The sequence below is a fragment of the Chiloscyllium punctatum genome, chromosome 24 (genome assembly GCF_047496795.1).
Source record: "Chiloscyllium punctatum isolate Juve2018m chromosome 24, sChiPun1.3, whole genome shotgun sequence".
In the NCBI taxonomy this organism is placed as follows: Eukaryota; Metazoa; Chordata; class Chondrichthyes; order Orectolobiformes; family Hemiscylliidae; genus Chiloscyllium; species Chiloscyllium punctatum.
Window position 1 is genome coordinate 40,917,995 of NC_092762.1, and position 18,511 is coordinate 40,936,505.

At 44.5% G+C, this 18,511-nt stretch overlaps 1 protein-coding gene and 1 long non-coding RNA gene across 3 annotated transcripts in view; one reads left to right on the top strand and one right to left on the bottom strand.

The window, feature by feature from the left end:
* LOC140494475 (tropomyosin alpha-3 chain) overlaps positions 1-18,511 on the bottom strand; it is a 112,774-nt gene that overhangs the window by 84,494 nt on the left and 9,769 nt on the right. The gene's annotated exons all lie outside the window — the stretch shown is intronic.
* The window catches only part of LOC140494476 (uncharacterized), a 37,102-nt gene that overhangs the window by 5,302 nt on the left and 13,289 nt on the right, over positions 1-18,511 (top strand). The window contains exon 2 of the long non-coding RNA XR_011963997.1: positions 8,111-8,244. This is a non-coding gene — a long non-coding RNA (uncharacterized lncRNA). The remainder of the gene's footprint in view (positions 1-8,110; positions 8,245-18,511) is intronic.

The window sequence follows — 18,511 nt, forward strand, 5'->3', positions numbered from 1 at the left end:
AGACGAGATCGAGGTGGAGGAGTCACCTTCCAAATCAGGGAGAATGTCACAGCTGCATTCAGAGAGGACGTGGTGGAGAGTCCATTCCCTGAGACAATATGGGGAGAGCTCAAAAATAAGGTGGGATGTAATAACTCTGATTGATAGGATTATACTATAGGCCTCCCAACAGCCAATGAGACATTGAGGAATAAATACGTAGGCAGATTACGGAAAGATGTACAGGATTGTCATAGAGGGTGACTTTAACTCTCCCCATATTGACTTGGACTTCCTTAGATCAAGAAGCTTAGATGGGGCAGAATTTGTTAGGTGCATCCAAGAGTGTTTCTTGAAACAGTATATGGATAGCTCAACTAGAGGAAGGGCCATACAGGACATTGTATTGTCGAATGAGCTGGCCAGGTGACTCACCTTACAGTCGGAAAGCATTTTGGAATCATTGATCACAGCTCCTTAAGTTTTAAGACAGCAATGCATAAGGTTAAGTCAGGACCTTGTGGGAAGATACTAAATTGGGGGAGGGCAAATTACATCAGTATTAAGTAGGAATTATGGAGTGTTAATTTGGAGGCGTTGTCGGTTAAATCCAGATTTGACGTGTGGGAATTGTTTAAAGACCTACTGATGAGAGTTCAGGCCCAGTATGTTCCAGTAAGGAGGAAGGACAAGGATGGCAAGGTAAGGGATCCTTGGATAATAAGGAAGGTTGTGAATTTAGTCAAAAAGGGAAAAGGATGCATGTGTAAGGTTTTGGAAGCTAAAAGCAGACAGGGCCCATGAGGAATATAAAGAGGAAAGTTCTCAAGCAGAGAATTAGGAGAACAGGAGGGACCATACAATCACCTTCGCAAGTAGAGTTAAAGAGAATCCCAAGGCATTCTAAACTTACATTAAAAATAAAGTGATAACTAAGGAGAAGGATAAAGGAGGGAACATGTGCTTGGAGGAAGAGAATGCGGACAAGATCCGTAATTGAGTACTTTTTGTCAGTATTCACCCAGGAGAAGGATGCGGAGGATAGTGAGATTAGTGTGGAACATTTCAAAATCAAGAAGGAAGTGATGTTGGGTCTCTTGAAGAGCTTTGAGGTGGATATGTCCTCAATCCCAATGGTATCTACCCCTGGTTATTAAGAGAGGCAAGAAAGGAGATTGCTGGGGACTTGACCAAGATCTTTGTACCCTCACTAGCCACTGGAAAGGTCCCAGGGGACTGGCGAGTAGCTAATGTTGTTCCTCTGTTCAAGAAGGGAAATCTGGATAATCCAGAAAACTATAGACTGGTGGGTCTCACATTGGTGAGAATTCTTAGGGATAGGACTTACGCACATTTGGAAAAGTATGGTCCAATTAGGGACAGTCAGAATGGCTTTGTGCAGGGCAGGTCATGTCTTACTAACGTGATTGAATTTTCCAAGGAGGTGCTAAAGGTGATCAATGAGGGTGGAATAGTGGATGATGTTTCCATGGAGTTTAGTCAGGCTTTTGACAAGGTCGCTCACGGTAGGCTCAAGAAGATTAAGATCCACGGTGACTTGGTCGTGTGAATTCAGAATTGACTTGCCCGTAGAAGGCAGTGGGGGGGAAGAGTGTTTTTCAGGCTGGAGGTCCGTGACTGCAGGGATCCGTCCTGGGATCTCTGCTGTTTGTGATCAATATAAATGACTTGGTTGAAAATGTAGATGGGTGGGTTAGTAAGTTTTCAGATGAGACAAAGATCAGTGGATTTGTGTAGGAGGTTGTCAAATGATACAGCGGGATATAGGTCAGTTGCAAATATGGGCGGAGAAATGGCAGATCGAGTTTAAACCAGGTTAGTGTGAGGTGCTGCACTTTGGGAGATCAAATGTTAAGGAGAAGTATACAGTTAGTGGCAGGACCCTGAACAGCATTGATGTACAGAGGGATCTTGGGATACAAGTCCATAGCTCCCTCAAGGTGGTAAAGAAGGCGTATGGCATACCTGCCTTTATTGCTTGGGGAATTGAGTACAAGAGTCAGGATGTCATGTTGCAACTTTACAAGACTTCGGTGAGGCCGCAGTTTGAGTACTGCTTTCAATTCTGGTCGCCACATTACAGGAAGGACATGGAGGCTTTGAAGAGGGTGCAGAAGAGGTTTACCAGGGTGCTGCCTGGATTACAGGAGAGGCTAGAAAAACTCAGGTTGTTTTCTTGGGAGTGGTGGAGGCTGATGGGAGATTTGATGGAAGTCTCTAAAATTATGAGATGCATTGATAGGGTTGACAGTCAGGATCTTTTTTCTCAGAGTTGAAGTGTCTAAAATTAGGGGGCATGCATTTAAAGTGAGGGGGGAGTGTTCAAAGGAGATGAGGGAGAGAGTGGTAGGAGTCTGGAATGTACTGTCAAGAGTGATAATGAAGGCAGATACTGTAGAGGTGCTAAATAGACTTTTAGATAAACATATGAATGTGCAAGGGATGGAGGGATAGGGACCAAGGGCAGGCAGAAGGGATTAGGTTAATTTTGGTGTCATGTTCAGCACAACATTGAGGGCCGAAGAAGGGCCTGTTCCTGTGCTGTACTGTTCAAAGCTGAAAATGTGTTGCTGGAAAAGCGCAGCAGGTCAGGCAGCCTCCAAGGAGCAGGAGAATCGACGTTCCGGGCATCAGCCCTTCTTCAGGAACTGAAGAACTGTACTATTCAATGTTCAATGATCCATTAGGTATGAAAATACAGAACAAAATAAAGGCAGAATTCTAATAGCATACAGGAGAGGAGCAGCTTGAAGATAGGATTTTAAATGAAATCGGGGGATAGGTAGGTCCAGTTGTGTGGAAACCTATGGAAAAAGTTAAAGGGGAGGGGAGCGCACAGGAGAGGTTATTGAAGTTTCCCGGACAAGTGATAGGACAGAGAGTTTGGAAAGCTTTGGGAATCTACCATTCAGGCACAGTGGGTAAAGGGGACAACTCCGAAGAAGGGCAGTCAGCGCAGGACTGGGGGTGTTATACTTAAATGAATGCAGTATACAAAACAAGGGAAATGAGCTTATAGGACAGACAAAAACAGAAGTTGCTGCACAACGTCAGTGTGGGTTTAGCAGCATCAGTGAGGTGAGCACAGTGCTGGTGGGAATCTTCTTTCAGTTACTGGAGGTTAGGTACTGATGGGGACTGGGTTGGAAAGACTGTTATTCTGAATTTTTCTCTATTTTTAAAATTTATTCCTATGATCTGTAATGCTGGACTTTTTAATTTCCTTGCTACTAATTTTTTTTCCCTAAGAATGTGTTCGTAAGAATCGTACCTGGATATCTTTGTAACTGAGATGGGGTCATAATGTGCAACTTGTAAACGTTTCACTGTACTCATTTGAGTACATGTGAAAATAAAGCTAATTCTAATTCAAATCACTGGGTCTGGCAGCATCTACAGGAAGAAAGCAGATTTAACATTTCACGTCCGGTGACTCTGCTCTCTACCCACAGATGCTGCCAGACCTACTAAGTTTCTCCAGCAATTTCTGTTTTTGTTCCAGATTTCCAGTGTCTGCACTTCTGTGTTTTACTTGTAGCACAGATTGAAACCAGCAGCTCCGATGTTCTGGGTACTGCAGGGATGTGGGGGGTGGGGTGGGGGCAAAATTTCATTGTTAGTAAGAAATGAAATCAAACCAGTAGCAAGAAACGATATTGAGTCAGTAAGTGTAGAATCTGTGTGGGTTGAGTTGAGGAAACGCAAAGGAGAAAAAAAACCCTGACGGTTATTATATACGATTTTCCCAGCAGTGATTAGGATGTAGGGCAGAAAATAAATCAGGACGTTAGAAAAGCCATGGAAGAAAGATACTACTATAATAATCAATATGTAGGTGGACTGAGAACATCTGGTTGGCAGCGGATCTCAAGGAAAGGAATTTGTGGAATGTCTGTGAGATTATTTCTGGAGCACGTTATGGTCGATCCCAAAGGGATGAGGCAATTCTGGATTTGCTGATGTGCAACGTCGCAGACTTGACTAGAGAGTTTAAGGTGAAGCAACCCCTAAAGGGCAGTGACCATAATATGACAGCATTCACCCTGTACATTGAGAGGTAGAAGCTTGAATCAGGTGTAACCGTTTTACAGTGAAGTAAAGGTAACTATAAAGATATGAGGAAGGAGCTGGCCAGAGCTGATTGGACAAGGAGCCTAGTGGGGAAGACAGTGGAGCAGCAAGGGCAGGAGTTCCTGGGGGGAGGGGGGAGGGAGGTCGTTCGCGAGGCACAGCAGAAATTCATCCCGAGGAAGGAGAAACGGACTAAAGGAAGGATGAAGCAACCATGGTGAAAATTAGTGGAAAGCCAGAGGCCCCCAATGAAAAAAAACAACAAGATAAAATATGGTGGTAAGCAAGCTAGTAATATAAAAGAAGATTGCAAGTGTTTATGTTCAGATATCTAAAAGGTAACAGAGAGGTAGGGTACACTGAGGAATGCAGCTGGGGGAGTAGTAATGGGTAACAAAGAAATGGTGGGGGAACCGAACAGATACTTTGGGCCAATCTTCACGGTGGAAGACACCAGCGGCATACTAGAACTTTGAGAGAGTCAGGGGGCAGAGAGGAGTGTGGTGGCCATCACTAAGGCGAAGGTGCTGGGGAAGCTGAAAGGTCTGAAGGTGGACAAATCACCCAGACCAGATGGACTACACCCCAGAGTTCTGAAGGAGATAGCTGAGCAGATTGTGGAGGGATTGATGATGATCTTTCAGGAATCACTAGAGTCAGGGAGGGTCTGAGGGCTGGAAAATGGCTAATGTAACATCCTTGTTTAAGAAGGGAGGGAGGCAGAAGATAGGAAACTATAGGTTGGTTAGCCTATCCTCCGACTTTAAGATTTTAGAGTCCATTATTAAGGATGAGAGTTCTAGGGAGTCCGTGGTAAAATAAGGCTGAGTCACTGTAGCTCTGTTAAGGGGTGGTCACGCCTGACAAACCTGTTTCAATTCTTTGAGGAGGTAATGAGCAAGTTAGACAAAGGAGAGTCAGTAAATGTGATCTATTTGGATTTGACAAGATGCCACCCAAGAGGTTGATAAATAAGATAGTTAGGGCAAGGTACTGACATGGATCCAAGCCACCCGCTAACACTTCATCTTCCACCTTGGGACCCTTCAACCACACGGAACCATCTGCTTCACAAGTTTCCAAATCTCCCCTCCCCCATCTCATCCCAGATCCAACCCTCCAGCTCAGCACCGCCCTCTCGGCCTGTCCTACCTGCCCATCATCCTTCCCACCTATCCACACCACCCTCGCCACTGACTTATCACTATTACCACCCCCCCCCCCCCCCATATGCATCTGCCTATCACCTTCCCAGCTACCTTCCCCCCACCCTCCTATTAATCTCTCAGTCCCTTGCCCCTTCCACATTCCTAATGATTGGCTTATGCCGGAATCGTCGACTTTCCTGCTCCTCGGATGCTGCTGTGCTTTTCCAGCACCACGCTTTTCGGCATGGATAGAAGATTGGCTGGCTGGCGGAGTCTTTTTTAGGATCGTAGCCAGTGACTAGTGGGGGTCTGTGTTGGGACCACAAATATTCATTTTCTACATTAATGATCTGGCTGGAGGAACTGGGGGCATTGTTGCAATGTTTGTAAATGGAGATAGATGGAGTAGCAGGCAGTGCTGTGGGGGCGGGGGAATCCTGCATAAGGACGTGGACAGGCTAGGAGGCTGGGCAGAGAAGTGGCAGCTGGAACACAATGTGGGAAAGTGGGAGGGTATGCACTTTGGTGGGAAGAATAGTGGCCTGGATTGTTTTCTAAATGGAGAAAGGCTTTGGAAATATAAAGCACAATGGAACTTAAGAATCCTTGTGCAGGTAGTCTGTAGCTTCAGTTAGCAATTAGGAATTTCATGAGGGCTGGAATACATGGGCAGAGATATACTGCTGAGGCTCTAGAAGGCTTTGGTCAGACTACATTTGGAACATTGTGGGCAATTTTGGGCCCTGTGTCGAAGGAAAGGTGTGCCGGTGTTGGAGGGAATCCAGAGGAGCTTTATAAGAACGATGAGGGGCTTGTCGTATGAAAGGAGTGGTTGATCACTCCAGGTCTATACTCTATGAACTTTGGAAGGATGAGGATGGGATCTGATTGGATAGAGTGGATGTGGAGAAGATAGTTCCAGAAATAGGAGAGCCCAGAACTTGAGGGCACAGCTTCAGAGTGAAGGGATGACCCTTCGGAATTGAGATAACGGATTTCTTCATCCAGAGGGTGGTGAATCTGTGGAACCCATTTCCTCAGAGGGCTGTGGAGACCAAGTCACTGAGTGTCTTTACGACAGAAATACATAGGTTCTTGATGAGTAAAGGGATCAAGGGATATGGGGGTGAAGGCAGAAGAATGGGGCTGAGAAACATATCAGCCATGATCGAATAACAGAGTAGACTTGATGGGCCAAATGACCTAATTCTGTTCCTGTATCTTTTGATGTATCTGCACAAATCATCAATGGTGACAAGACAGTTTGAGAGAACAGGATTCTGTATTAGTGGTGCTGGAAGAGCACAGCAGTTCAGGCAGCATCCAAGGAGCTTCGAAATCGACATTTCGGGCAAAAGCCCTTCATCAGGAATAAAGGCAGTGAGTCTGAAGATCTCTCCACGCTTCAGGCTCACTGCCTTTATTCCTGATGAAGGGCTTTTGCCCGAAACGTCGATTTCAAAGCTCCTGGGATGCTGCCTGACCTGCTGTGCTCTTCCAGCACCACTAATCCATAATCTGGTTTCCAGTATCTGCAGTCATTGTTTTCACCAGTTTGAGAGAACAGTTCATAAAGTCTCCAGGATCCTGGACTTTAATAATGGAGTCTTAGAGTGCAAACACAAGAGTATTGTGGTGAACCTTTATAAAACACTGTTTCAGCTTGGACAGGCAGGAAACAGAGAGTGGAAGTAGGTAGGCCTTTTTGCAAGTGGCTGGCAGTGACTAGTTCAGGTACCATAAGGATCAGTGCTTGGGCCCCAGCTATTCACCAATTATACAAATGACCTGGGGGAGGAAACCAGACACATTTCCAAATTTGCTGATGACACAAAACTGGCTGGGATTGTGAGTTGTGAGGAGGCTGCAAGGAGGCTTCAAGGTGATTGAGGCAAGTTGATTGAGTTGGTAAACACGTGGCAGAGACAGTACAGTGGGGCTACATGTGAAGTTACACACTATGCTGTGAAAAACAGAAAGGAAGAGTATTAATTTAATGATGCTCTATTGGAAAGTGTGGATGTACAAAGAGACCTGGATGCTCTTGTACACCAATCAATGAAAGTCGACAGGCAGGTGCAGCAAGTAGGAAGACATAGTGGCTTTCATTGCAAGAGAATGTGAGTTTATGTTGGGGTGTCTTACTGCAGTAATACCGGGCCTTGGTGTGACCACACCTGGAGTATTGTGTGCTGTTTTAGTCTCCCTACCTAAGAAAGGACATAGTTGCCATAGAGGGAGTGCAGTGGAGGTTCATCAGTCTGATACCAGGACTATCCTATGAGGAGAGAATGGTTTGACTGGGCCTGTATTCACTAGAGTTTAGAAAAATGAGGGGATCTGATTGTAACATATAAAAGCCTAACAGGGCTGGGCACACTAGACAAAGGGAGGATGCTTTCCCTGGCTGGGGAGTCGAGAACCAGGGCACACAGTCTTAGGACATGGAGTAGGCTATTTAGGGCTGAGATGAGGAAACATTCCTGTACTCAAAGGTTGTGAACCTGTGTAATTCTCTATCACAAAAGGTTGTGGAGGCTAAGTCTCTGAATATATTCAAGAAAGAGTCTTCGATTTTAAACGCACCAAGAGGTATGGGGAGAAAGTGAGATAGAGGGATACATGGAGAGAGAGGGTCAGCCATGATCGTGTTTGAGTGGTGGAGCTGGCTCAAAGGGCTGAATGGCCTGCTCCTAGGTTTTATGTTTCTATGTTGTACACCACACTTTCACAAGGATGTGAAGCAATCAGAGAGAGAAAGAGAGAGCAAGAAAGATTAACGACCCCAGTTGTGGGGATGAGGAGCCTCAGTGATTCAGATTAAAATTGGGGTCCTCTGGTTCTCAGACACTTCATGATTTTGATGATCTCTCAACTTCCTCTCCTTCCAGGAAAACTATCCCAATCCGCCGTATTAAAGTATTGCCAAAAGAAGCAAAAGTGATGTAAGGGAGAACTGGTGGCATTCAGAAGGGAACGAGTTTTTATCTGAAGAGGAGCAATCTGCAGGGTTACGTGAAGATTGGTGGGTGCAATTAGCTGAGTTGGTCTCAGAGTGTTGGTGACACACAATGCACCCTGCTCCTTCTCTGCTGAAACCTTTCTACAATTCTATCCCTGCTTTCTCAGGCTAGAAGTTATGGGGAAGGCATATTGCGTGCCCCCTATTCAACAACATCTCTTTCCCCCACCCACCGTTACAAAAGTCTACCACCAGATTGTAGAAAAAGCCCCCCAGGTACCTGGTGACACCTGGTTAGTGACCCAATCAAACAAAGCATGGGCTGGTTGGCCCCAGTCCATTAGTCCCAGTAGTACTCAGAGCTCAGTGTTGGACATTACTGAGATTGTAGGCCCATGAAGGAGAGTGCAATGGGTCTCCGATCCTGGAATCCCTGGGCCTTTTGACCAGGTGGTGGATTGGTTACCTGAGGGAAGGGGTGTGGTTGGTGGGATTGGGTTTTGCAGAGCCAGACAGGGTAAGGATGGTGGGAGGGACTACCCCCCCCCCCCCCCCCCTTGCACAATGGGCATCCACTGGGCAGTGGGATTTTCAGGTCCATTGGTATTTTGGTAACGGGGCAGCATCTGTTAAAGCTGGCCTGTTGATGACCCAGGGAAACTTGTATACAAGCATGGGACCGCAGCAGGCCCAAGTTTGTAAATGTGACAGTGTGGATAGAGGCCATTCAGCCCAAAGAGCACGCACCATCCGAAGAGTGTCCTACGCAGGCCATTCAGTCCATCAAGCCCACACCACACTCTGAAGAGTAACTCACCCTATCCCTGCGTTTTCCCTTGGCTAATCCACCTGGTCTGCACATCTTTGGACTATGGAATGGAATCCGGAGGGAATCCACCCAGACACAAGGAGAATTATAAACTCCACACAAACAGTCACCTGAAGGGGGAATTGAACCTGGGTCCCTGGCACTGTGAGGTGGCAGTGCTAATCACTGAGCCATTGTGCCACCCTAATACCTGAGTGTACTACCTGAGAGGTTACCTTCCATCTTTAAAAATGAACATGAATTTGGATCAGAAATGTCAGGACATTTAATGCTATGGGCCAAGTGCTGAAAACTGGGATGAGTTTAGATGAGTTGGCACAGACTTGATTGAAGGGCCTCTTCTATGCTGTATAACAATGTGGAATGTTGTGTATTCGAATGAGATATTGTGCTGTAAATGTGAAGCAGTGAATGTGGGAATTGGCTTGTAAGTTATGTTCTCTTAAAAGAAAAGAGAATTTACAAGAGAGTTTACAAGAATGCAGTTTAAAAATGAAAACGTGGTTCAGTGGTCAGCGCTACTGCCTCTCAGCACCAGGGACCTGGGTTCGATTCCCGCCTCGGGCAATTGTCTGTGTGAAGTTTGCACGTTCTCCCCGTGTCTGCGTGGGTTCCCTCCGGGTGCTCCGGTTTCCTCTCAGTCCAAGGATGTGCAGGTCAGGTGGATTAGCCTTTGGGAAATGCAGGGATACAAGGATGGGGTAAGAGGGTGGGTCTGGTTGGGATGCTTTTCAGAGGGTCTGGGAAGACTCGATGGGCTGAATGATGTACTTCCACACTGTAGAGATTCTATGATTTCAGACACCCATCGCCCTCTGTGTAAAAAATGTTTCCCTTAAATCCCATGTGTGCTTTTACGTCCTTGACACCCATGTGGGACTTTGCAAATCTATTTCAACTACAACCCAAAATATTACACACCGATTGTATGACCCCACTATATCATCCACTGTGAGCCACAATATCCTAGTATTATGTAAACTCTATTGGACTGCCCCTTTTATAATATTAACTGCATCATTATAGCATTGTTGCTGTATATAAGTCATACTATTAAAATCAGCAAATGACCTTCCTACTAAGTAGCTACCTTACTCCGTCTTCACAGCACAAGATATCAGAGATAAAAAGGCAAATTAAAGTATGTTAAGGGAAGGAACTAACTATTATTGATCCACAGAGAAATTAATGAGATTAAAGATAATCAAATCTCGAGGACACATGCCTTTAAAGTGAATGAGGAATTATTGATGACATAAAGTACTCTCTTAATTCACAATTTGTCCCCTTGGACGGGAATGTTATTCCATTATTGCTAACTTTTATTTTTATTCATTTTCACTCTGTCCAATATCCCTGCAAACGCCTGTCTTCCAGCAACACTACCAACCTTCTCTCTACAGAAGGCAGGTGCAGCTACTGATTTAGTAGCTCAGCTTCTGTCTGCACTAGAGCATCTTCATTCTTGTCCTGAGTCAGCTCTGCCCTTCCTTTAACCACCCCTTGAGTGCCCATGTCTTTATCAAAGGTCTTTCAGCTTCCCTTTTGTGCTCGCTGCTAATCTAGCCCCACGTTCCGTTTGTTTTGTGATATCTTCATACGTTCGGCATGCAGCTGGCTTCGCTGCAACTTGTGAATCTTCCAAATCTGCAGCTGATCCTGAGCTGAGTAAAGAGTCTCAGTGAGTGGCTGCAGTGTATCTTGTGAATAATACAACGCTGCTGCTAGATTCCCCCTAGTTTGAGATGATCAGTGTGTAGAACAAATTTTACTTGCCACTTATCAGCCCAACCCAAAGATTTGACTTCTCCACCTCCTGACACTGCCTGGCTTGCTGTGTTCTTTCAGCCTCTGTACAGTCTACCTTGGATTCCAGTATCTGCAGATTTGTTTGTCTCTAAATGATCAGCCCAAGTTCCAGAAGTGTTCAGGTTTTGCTGCATGTGGACCTGGACTGTTACAGTAGTGAGGGGTTACAGATGGTGCTGAACATTGCACGATCATTAAAACAACATTCCCCCTTTAGTCTTGGTTGTATTGATGGTTTGTAAGTTTGCCATTTGTCATTCAGTCACATGTATGATATTGAATATCTAATTTACGTGAGACTAAAGAAAATCTTTAATTGGGTAGATAGAGAGAAACTATGTCCTTTAGTGGGGGGGTTCCAGAACCGGCTTTGGGAAGCAGCTTTCAAAATACATGGGGGGTGGATACATTAACACCAGAAACACCATAAAATACCCAGGGAAATTCGGTCATGGGGGTGATCAATATGATCACAGGGGGACCGATCTAATCATGGGGGCGATCAATATGATCACGGGGGGACCGATCGAATCATGGGGCGATTAATATGATCACGGGGGGACCGATCGAATCATGGGGGCGATCAATATGATCACAGGGGGACCGATCTTAAATACGGGGCAATCATGGGATGACCAATCTGATTATGGGGGGGATCAATCTGACCACAGGACAATCAATCTGCTCGTGAGGTGACCAATCTAAGGAAGGAGCAGTCAAATTACCTGAAGAGCTGTTCCTTCAATCACCGATAAGTTCTGCTTGTTGCTGATAGGCTCACTATAGCCTATCAGTTGCAAACAGGAGAGAAGCAGTTGGATTCCTGAAGAAGGTTTAGACCAGAAACATTGACTTCTCCAGCTCCTGATGCTGCCTGGCCTGCTGTGTTCTTCCAGCCTCCTGCTTGTTTCCTTGTGATTGGAGGAGCAGCTGGAAGGGGAAGTGAGGCTGTAAGGTCTGGATGGTGGTTGTGGGGATAGGGACAGAGGCTGCAAGTTGGAGAGAAGAGCTTCAGAGGGAGTGAGGGACGACAACGTGTGGAGGGACCTGTAAAGGTTGGTGAGAGGACTGCATAGGGGAGTGAGGCAGCTGTTAGAGACAAACATGAAACTGTGTATCTTCAGTCTCACTGGTCTGGGGCATGGTGTGTTTAAGGCAATGACTTTTTGCGTTCAGAAATGCGTGTCGGTTATTTATTTTTGAAATAAGACCTTTCTTGCTAACATATATGCTTTGCATTGATTATCTCATGTATGGTGGCTTTAATTTTAATAGAGTAGTGATGGTTATTGAGAGGGATTCATCATTGCCCTCAGTCTGCTGATGGGTGAGTCTATGTATTCCAAATGTTAGCATAAACTTAGAAGGTTCACTGTACAACTGCATCACCTGACAAATGCGGTAATGATGATTAAAGATGAGCCCTGAAACCAAAACGCTGCCCTGAACATAATTTCAAAAGGGCCCCTTGACAGAAAAAAAGATCAATCAGCCTTCAGAGAATGTTTCCTTGAGGTTAGAGCTGGGCTGTTCAGGGTGATGTCAGGAGGCACAAAGGAACTGGGAATCTGGAACCTTTCCTCCTGAAAATACTGTTGAAGAGGATTGATGGAAAGTTTTGACCCTGAGATTGTGTAATAAAAACACATCCAAAGTTCTCCAGTTTCAGCGCTACGTTTAGATAGAGATCACAAGAATTAAAATAGCATTTAGGCCTCTTGGCCCCTCGATTCCGCTCCGTGTTCGGCAAAAGGAGGAACACAGCACCTACAGACAGAGTCAAAACAGTGTGAAACGTGAAAGGGTTCAGAAAAGATTTACAAGGATGTTTGCCAGAGTTGGAGGGTTTGAGATACAGGGAGAGGCTGAACAGGCTGGGGCTGTTTTCCCTGGAGCGTCGGAGGCTGAGGAGTGACCTTATAGAGGTTTACAAAATCATGAGGGGCATGGATAGGATAAATAGCCAGAGAGTGGTGGGCCTGTGGAATTCATTGCCACGGAGTGCAGTGGAAGCCGGGACGCTAAATGTCTTCAAGGCCGAGATTGATAGGTTCTTGTTGTCTAGAGGAATTAAGGGCTACGGGGAGAACGCTGGCAAGTGGAGCTGAAATGCGCATCAGCCATGATTGAATGGCGGAGTGGACTCGATGGGCCGAATGGCCTTACTTCCGCTCCTATGTCTTATGGTCTTATGGTCTTAAAGGATGTTGTAGGTTACAGAAAAATATAAATACCCTGCAGAATTGGGCTGAGAGGTGGCAAATGAAGTTTAATGAGGAAAAATGTGAGGCGATTCACTTTGGAAGGAGTAACAGGAATGCAGAGTACTGGGCCAATGGCAAGATTCTTGGTCATGTAGATGAGCAGAGAGATTTTGGTGTCCATGTACATAGATCCTTGAAAGTTGCCACCCACGTTGCTAGGGTTGTTAAGAAGGCATACTGTATGTCTGTTTTTATTGGTAGAGGGATTGAGTTTCAGAACCATGAGGTCATGCTGCAGCTGCACAAAACTCTGGTGCGGCCACATTTGGAGTATTGTGTACAGTTCTGGTCACCGCATTATAGGAAGGATGTGGAAATTTTGTAAAGGGTGCAGAGGAGATTTTTACTAGGATGTTGCCTGGTATGGAGGGAAGGTCTTACGAGGAAAGGCTGAGGGACTTGAGGCTGTTTTCGTGAGAGAGAAGAAGGTTGAGAGGTGACTTAATTGAGACATACAAGATAATCAGAGGGTTAGATCGGATGGACAGGGAGAGCCTTTTTCCTCGGATGGTGATAGCTAGTATGAGGGGACATGGCTTTAAACTGAGGATGATAAATGTCAGAGGTAGTTTCTTTACTCCGAGAGTAGTAAGGGGTGTGGAATGCACTGTCTGCAACAGTAGTAGACTCGCCAACTTTAAGGGCATTTAAATGGTCATTAGATAAACCTATGGATGAAAATAGAATAGTGTAGGATAGAAAGGCTTCAGATTGGTTCCACAGGTCGGCGCAACATCGAGGGCTGAAGGGCCCGTACTGTGCTGTAATGCTTTATGTTCTATTGTTTCCAGCACCATTAAGCTTAATGCTGATATAACTCCCACATTGGTATGGTGCCACTAGGTAGAGATCAGCTGGGAAAGCAGACACTGAGGTCAAATTAAAACCTTTCTGAGATCAGGGAGCCTATCATATCCCATGGATTAAACTCCATCTTTACCGACCTATATAAGGTGAACTGCATTCGGTGAGGCCTGATGAAGACCAACTGAGTGGAAAATTAATTTTGAATGATTTTTAAGCAATTGTTTCTAAGTTCTTCAGAAAACTGCAAATCCCTGACTGAAATGGCAAACGCAAATAAGACTCAAGTTTTCACTAATGTAAGTAACAGTTCAGAGCTCTTGGAATAAGCTCTTTCATATTTATCTCTGACATTTATAATTTTGATTCATCACTGATTTGATCCTCTGTCAAGCTCATTATGATTTGAGATTCTCTGTGAATTTTGAGATATTTAATGATTTCCATTATGCACTCAGACTGTTGGTATCATCAAGTGTGTTCTGCCTGACCCCATGGAAAAGCCTCGAACTCAGCACCGCCTTCCTAACCTGCAATCTTCTTCCTGACCTCTCCGCCCCCACCCTCTCTCCGGCCTATCACCCTCACCTTGACCTCCTTCCACCTACCTCATTCCCAACGCCCTCCCCCCAAGTCCCTCCTCCCTACCTTTTATCTTAGCCTGCTTGGCACACCCTCCTCATTCCTGAAGAAGGGCTCATGCCCGAAACATCGATTCTCCTGCTCCTTGGATGCTGCCTGACCTGCTGTGCTTTTCCAGCAACACATTTTCACCCATGGAAAAGCATCCAGGGCAGTCTGACACAATGGTTGTGAGGAGTCTGAGAGATGTACAGCACAGAACCAAATTCTTTGGTCCAACTCATTCATGTTGGCCAGATATCCTAAACTAATCTAGTCCCATTTGCCAGTACTTAGCCCATATCCTCCTAAACTCTTCCTATTCAAGTCTTTTGATGACTGAGGTGAACAAATTGCTTGTTATTTGAAATAATATCAATTTTGGTTCATTAAAAATGAACCATGACAATATACTGTGCCAAAAACAATTAAAATTATTGCACTTGGCATTAAGGCAATTTATAAAGCTGATGTTGTGCACCCATTCTGTTTCATTTTGATCTTCAATCAACCACTATACACTTGCTCCACTATTTCCCCTTATTACCTTAACACCATTTCTGTAAATTGTCAAGATGCTGTTTGCTGTAAAACTCAACCCTTCATAGAAACTACTTTTTTTGTTGTCCTCAAACCATTCTTTATAAAAAAAAACTTGCTCAATGGTATTGAAGAAATCCGCAAATTTTAAATTTAAATCATGTGAAAATCTTGATTAAGTTCCAGCCTGTAATCATTATTCGCAGGAAACCATTTTCCTATTTATAGCTGAAGCAGTTTTAATACCTAATACTTGGTCTATTACTATTTGTACTGTAGATATCCCTCTGAAATCCCCAGCTAATTCTTTGGATCTTCGCTGAATGCCATTTTTAATTGAGAAGATCAGCGAGATTGCTGACCAGCGCGTTGTTAACGGTTGTGATGTCTCTTGGGGTCGTTCCAATGGCATTAGATGGTGTTAGTGCCATCTTCAGTTGCAAGGCAGCAGCTGCCAGTCTGAGATTAGCTGCAGGGGGCTGTGGACTGCAGCCAAGAGAAACAGCTGATGCAATTGGTATTCAGGCTTTCCCTGGGCATTATATGAAATTACATGGGAGTTGCAGCACAGAAACAGGTCTGTGTTAAGTGCCCCCTACCATCCTTCACCTAACCTCAACAACTAACCTTTCTATTCCTATCTCTCTCACGATTTTATCTGGCTTTCTTAAATCCATTGATTTGCATTCGTTCCTCCATGTTGGGAGCAGAAGTCATATTCCCAGCGCCCTCTGGATAAAACCTTTTCTCCTGAATTCTCTTAATGGCAGTCTCATATTTATGGTCCCTAGTTTGAGTCCCCCTTACAAGTATGATGATATTCTCTGTGTCTGACTTATCCAGATTTTCTGAAGGCACAAAACAATGTGGTGACAGAAGGAGATGAAATGAAAAACGAGCAAATAGATTTCAATTGGGCAAATGTGTGACTATTCTTAAGAAGAATTGAGTTACCACTTTCTAAATGGTAACTTTCTAGAAAGGATTGTCTATAAAGGAATGTAATTTTGGGATTTACATATAAAAGAACCATATCCCATTCTAAAAGATGAAAGACTTAATCTAAATTTGTTTAAGAACTGTAACCTGGTGTTGTGTGATTTTTTTATTGAAAGTTATTTAATATATCATTCCAACTCCATGACACTGTAACTGTTTTGCTATAAATTCTGTGTTGTGTGGTCCTGTTCCACAACCACCTGATGAACAGGCAGTGTCTCGAAAGCTAGTGCTTCCAAATAAACCTGTTGGACTATAACCTGGTGTTGTGTGATTAGATTAGATTACTTACAGCGTGGAAACAGGCCCTTCGGCCCAACAAGTCCACACCGACCTGCCGAAGCGCACCCACCCACACCCATTCCCTACATTTACCCCTTCCCCTAACACTATGGGCAATTTCCCATGGCCAATTCACCTGACCTGCACATCTTTGGACTGTGGGAGGAAACCGGAGCACCCGGAGGAAACCCACGCAGACACGGGGAGAACGTGCAAACTCCACACAGTCAGTCGCCTGAGGCGGGAATTGAACCCGGGTCTCTGGTGCTGTGAGGCAGCAGTGCTAACCACTGTGCCACCTTTAACTCTATCGAGAAAGAGTAGAGGTCTCAGGATACCTGGGGAGTTTCCAGGTACACAGGTCATTAAAATGTCATGGACAGGTACAAGTAAGAATCAGAAAGGGTTATGGAATGCTATGCTTTATATACAGCGAGCATACAAGGGCTTAGAAGTCAGGTTTAGCTGGACCAGGTCCTGACTGGACCCAGGTGAAGTTCCGTGAGCAGTTTGGGGCAGTACCCCATAGATACACTACATTGAGCTGGATGAGATCAGAGTCCTGATTTACCAGAATGATATCTAAACTTCAAGGGTGAAATTCTAAGTAGAGATTTCCCAAATCCGAATTACATTTCCTGGAAATTAGGGAGGCTCAGGGTGATCTTATCAAAATTTTCAAGATATTAAGGCAGGGCTGATAGAAAGAAATGGTTTCTGACAGGACATCTCGAACCAGGAGGCAGAGTCTAAACGTGCAAACTAGATCTCCCTGGAGTGAAATTAGAAAACATTTCTGTATTTCAAAGTTAATAGAAATTTTAAAGAGATCTTGACTGGAAGATCTAAAAACAAAAGCTTGGGGGGGAGTAGCTACTTGCAACTTGTTCAGGACAAATAACGCACAACAAGAATGAACTAATGTTTTCAAATGAATGATATGGATCATCTGTTAACCTTTTAATTTTGAATGCACCTTTTGTCCCAAAGCATCGTTTAGCCCAAATGTGGTGCACCCTGCTCCTGCATCATTGCTTCCTTGTCATTTCTGACCAATCAACATCCTGCATTTTATATTGCATTTATAATAACAAAAGTGTAGAAAGTTAGATCAAGGCCAGAGTTATCTTAAAGTGTCTTAGTGTGACATGGACCTAGGAAATTGAGGGATGAGAATAAGAATGACTTAAAAGCTCCCAAGTTTGGTTTCTCCCAAGTCTATTCGAGCTGAATACTCTGGCTATTCTTGTCCTTTAGTTAAAGAAACTCAACAACCCTTTGCTCCAGCACTTGTAGGAAAAGCGTTTCTTTTTTAATGAGGTAAAAGGCTGGAGTTGCTGAATCTGAAGTCAAAACAAATACTTCACAAGCGGCAACTGATACTCCATCAATTGTTAATTTTCAAACTCAGATTGATGAGGTTTTATTAACCAAAGATATTAACGGATGTGGGACATAGGCAGCCAAACAAGAGTTACATTGGAGATCAGCCAGTCACTAAATGTGGAGTTAGGTGCCTTCCTCCAGTCCCTGTGCTGCGCTCCATCTCCCCTTTTGTCAACTTAAAAGATTGATGTCATGTCACTCCTCAGCCTTCTCCTTCCCAGACAAATGACAAGCTTCAGAAGAATGTGCAGAGCTGTGGTTGGCCAGCGGTTTCACAGAGTCAGCACATGCAGAGTGGGCTGAATGATCTCCCTATCTGCTGTAAGAATCTATGATTGCCTCTTCAATATTCTGCACTGGAATGCAAAAATCCTCTTTAAACGCAGTTTGTACAAGCAGCCAGGTTTGCAGATGGATAGCCACATGGAACATGCTGACAGCTCAAAAGGCATACCCTAAATTCCCAAGGTAGTTCTCCAAGAGCTGAAAACTGATGCGTTTTGGTCTCCAGTCTGGAAAAACACCTGGCACGTGGGATTGCACACTGGAGCACCAGGAATGGTATTACTTTCTGAATCTATAAATACTGGCAGGTATAAGGAGCTCCTTGAGACACTGCTGTTCACCTGTCAGTCACTGCGTGGAAAGAATCCCACTGGAGGGAACCAGGTCTAATTTAATCAGGCAGTTTGTACCAAAAAAGGCCTCATCAGATCAGCTATTTATTACTGGTAACTGACAGGGAATATCTCAAGGGAACGTTAAGTAAATGCCAAATGAGTTAATGGATTCATCC